General features: G+C 38.8%; 1 pseudogene; it reads right to left on the bottom strand.

The window, feature by feature from the left end:
- Positions 1 to 1,598: 1,598 nt before the first annotated feature.
- LOC144220854 (F-actin-capping protein subunit alpha-1 pseudogene) lies at positions 1,599 to 2,427 on the bottom strand (annotated as a pseudogene).
- Between the last annotated feature and the right edge of the window lie 774 nt (positions 2,428 to 3,201).

The following is a 3,201-nucleotide window of genomic DNA, read 5'->3' on the forward strand; positions in this document are numbered from 1 at the left end:
AAGCTCAGCTATTGTCACTGAATGCTCAGATCTATCTTTTCTTCTTAAGGGATCCAAACGGATATTTTCTTTAGAGGCAATTTTATGAGGATTTTAAAATAATTTTGAAAAGCAGTTTAACTGTGATTTCCTTACGATATTCCACTCATGGATTAATTCACAGCAAGCCAGTAAGATTATAAATGTATTTTAAAAAATAGTACTCATAGCAATTTTTTGACACACATATAAATATATTCCATCTGAAATAAACAAAAATGCTTACACAGCTCAACAGATCACTTGGAAACAAACTTGCTTGACTATATTATTGAGCAAAAACAAAGCTGAAGCACAAACACCCTTCCTTGTTGACATGTATTTGGATAGGTAGGAAGACACTACTTGGTTTTTAAAAAACTGACCTTTCTGTAAGGCCTGGTCATAGAAGTGTAAACAATGTAAATGAATCCACCATCACCAGCTTTCATATCATATCTATGTCACCTGTGTATTCTGAGATCACACATATACCTGGGAAGGGTTGCTGCGTCACAGTTACATTTAAGTTCTTGGCAGGTAGAACTAAGTAAAAGTAGTTTGGAACAAGTTTTACATCCTATTTAGAACAAATCACTAGTATTCCCTAAATAAGAGGTTACAATAGAAAGATACTGCCTGGAATGTATCCTTTTCACTTTGGTTCTTTTTTTGTTTGTTTTTATTTGTGATTTACAAGTTGTTTGAATCACCTGCTTATCGTACAATCCTGCCACAAAGTATTAAAGCACAAGATGCTATTATTCCTTCAACATCTGCAATCTTCAAGTTTCATACTGAACTACATCCCTAGTATGTCAGCAATTCTTGAATTTAAAAAATAATAAATGGGTAAAACTCTTCTAAAAATGCAGATGTCTATACCTATAATGGTATTGGATGGGCAGAAGACAATGAGGGAAGAGAAAAAAGCAAACACGTTCATGTGCAGGGGATGTGGTTCAAGTCTTTGGATTTAAAAACAACTTCCACAGAGAAGCTGGCCATAATGGAATTTCCAGAAAACCTCGTTTGCCCCCATATATGGACCTGAAAAGCCCAATCAAAACTTTTGTTATGAGATGCTATAAATGCTGATCAAAGCAGTCGGAGGGAGAAGGATGAATGTGTCTTCCATTCAGCTAGTTTTTAGCATAGCCTCTTTAGCTGTTGGTGGTTCCGTAAAAATCACTGAAGTACTGAAAGTGCTTTGAAGGATATGGGTAGAAAAGTACTGAACATATGACCTGTCTATATCAATAACAGGATATCATGGCTAGGAAAATTTTCTAAACAGTAAAATGACTCCAAGATAGATCTCTCTCTCCATCATTAAATGTGGCAGAATTTTTTTTTTTAAATTTACAAATAGATATAGTGAAAACAGAAAATGACAAAGCAGAGAACACAGAAGAATCAAGATGATGCTATAGGTTCAACAGTATTCCATGAGGCTAGAAAACCTGTTAACTTTGAAAGCCCTAGCAAAATACCACTCTTGCTTATAAATCACTTATTCATCACTTGATCGCATGTTGAATCTTTTCTTTCCACATACTGAAGAATCCTACATTTTGCCTTTAAGCATTCTGCATTTCTTTGCCAATCCAGTAGCTGAGTATCTTGCTCCAGTCGATTTTGGTGCAGGTAACTGGAAACTGCCACTGCCACAAGGCCTTGAATGTGATGTCTGACATTGTTTGATAGTTTTCACTAATTGCTGTTTGATACTCATTTTCTACATGCTCTATGATTTTAATTCAAAACAGTTACTGAATCCTGTATATCTTTGACTAACCAACTGAACAGTGCCATCTTTGTAAACAGTGACCTTGAATCTTAAGTACTCCAACCACCTGAGCTGTAGGTGGTGCGATAGTGAACTTCCACTCTGACCTCCAATGACCATTCCAGAAGTTTTTAGGTTGAAAATGGTGGCTTTCAATACATGTAATAATGGTCTGTTGCCCATCTATAGTTTTAGCATAAACAGTACAGAAGCTGTTGGAATAATGATCTTTCACACAGGCCCTTAAAGCACTGTCACAGGATTCTCTCCAAGCCTTCAGACCTCCATCTGTGTCCTCTGGCTGGGGGTCACTTGCTTCTCTCCGTAAATGATCAAACTTAAAGGAAATTTTGTTTCTTGGATCTAAAAATCTGCTATTACCCAGGTCACCATGTTCTGTAATTAAGACCTAATCTTCATATCTTATCTTCATAGGTGTGAACTGATCCAAGTTACACTCGGCAAATGCATGTACTGCCCCTTCCCTTAGGAGACTGTCATTATTAAGTAGCAGCCAGACATCGTTGAACACTTCATTAAGTTCCCCTGGGTGTGCATGAGTGAATTTAGCAGCTATCGTACCTCTCCTCACCCAACAGCTGATCCTTGAAGTCAGCCATCTTGGGCTCTCAATTTTTGTTTACTGATCCTTTCCTGGTTAACAGACATTCTGCTAACCATTTAAAATTTTTTGCAGCTTATTTCATCTTCACCAGAACTTTACACAGTAGATACCTTTACTGTTATTTTTATGGAGAAAAAAAATGATGCTTAGAATTAGCCAGCAGGACTGAGTTTAGGTGATCCCAATTTTGTTCGCATCATCCAAAGCATCACAGTCAGGGGCTAGTGACACACTGCCTTCTTCCTTCCATCAGGCTTACTCAGGGCATAGATGTTGGCCATATCAACATCAAAGACCTTCTTCCCAACCTGTTTGATCTGACGCTGGTTGGCTTTCACAAGCATAATGAAGACATGTGTGCTGTTGTCTTCTATCTTCTTCATGGCTGACTTGGTGGTCAGGGGAGCATGATGGCAGAGTGCTCACACTTGTTTCTCCTGGAGGCACTCTAAAGAAGATTTTTGGGCTGCTTTGGAGCTGCAGTCTTGTGGGCTGCCTGAAGATGGGTAAGGTGCTAATCTCCTACTTGTGTCTGTGTGGCCATGGACATCTTTCAGCATCCCTTTCTTGGCCTTCAGAGTCTTTGTTTTGGTTTCAGCTGTGAGAGACACAAAGGCTTCCTACTATGCTTTTGGCACCATCTTTTTTTTTAACGTTTGTTTATTTTTGAGAGAGAGGGAGAGGGAGTGAGCAGGAGTTGGGGAGGGGCAGAGAGAGAGGGAGACATAGAATACAAAGCAGGCTCCAAGCTCTGAGAGCTCAGCATAGC

The sequence above is a fragment of the Crocuta crocuta genome, unplaced genomic scaffold (genome assembly GCF_008692635.1).
Source record: "Crocuta crocuta isolate KB4526 unplaced genomic scaffold, BGI_CrCroc_1.0 scaffold219, whole genome shotgun sequence".
Lineage (NCBI taxonomy): Eukaryota > Metazoa > Chordata > Mammalia > Carnivora > Hyaenidae > Crocuta > Crocuta crocuta.